The sequence below is a fragment of the Corvus hawaiiensis genome, chromosome 2 (genome assembly GCF_020740725.1).
Source record: "Corvus hawaiiensis isolate bCorHaw1 chromosome 2, bCorHaw1.pri.cur, whole genome shotgun sequence".
Lineage (NCBI taxonomy): Eukaryota > Metazoa > Chordata > Aves > Passeriformes > Corvidae > Corvus > Corvus hawaiiensis.
The window spans coordinates 33,353,695-33,354,361 of record NC_063214.1 but is presented as its reverse complement, the minus strand read 5'-3'; positions in this window follow the sequence as shown (position 1 = coordinate 33,354,361).

Here is a 667-nt window from a genome sequence, read left to right as displayed (position 1 = left end):
GCAGTCCTAAATACCCCCCTCAGATACTCCTAGGTTCAAAGAGTAGGGGAGTTAACATCTGGAGAGAATATCTTTTCTAGGCTAATGACATTAGCTAATATTTACTTGCTCCCACCAGCAGCAGAGTGAAGGCCACATAGCACAGTTTTCCACCCACATTTACATTCAGGTGGTATTCCAGGTGCCAGGACACTGAGAAGGAATATATGGGAATACTTATCTCTAACTCAGGCTGAAGGGGACTTGGGAGAATCTCATCTCATCTGTGGCTGGTCTAGACCCTGGCTGTAGTATCTGATGAGAGCCAAATCTGCACATGAGCTATTGTTCTCAGCTTGTAAAAAGCAGCATTAGTGATCTTCCCCTCATCCAGTTGTTACTCAGAGCTTGGATTAAAAACCTTTCAAATCACCTCCATTCCATGCATCACTACCTCTGTCCACCCATCCATCCCAGCCATGTCTGGTCCTCCTGGGTACAGAATCTTTTCCAGGGCAGTTCCTGCTACTTACGCCAACTCCCCTCATAGTTCCACTGTAAGGCCTTTCCAAAGAAAGCATGACATTTTCAGTCCACACATATTTTATCAAATCTCTACTTTACATGTGCCCAAGCTGGATGCCCAGTCTTCTGACAGATTTCCCCAGCCATAAGGTGATTCTACACT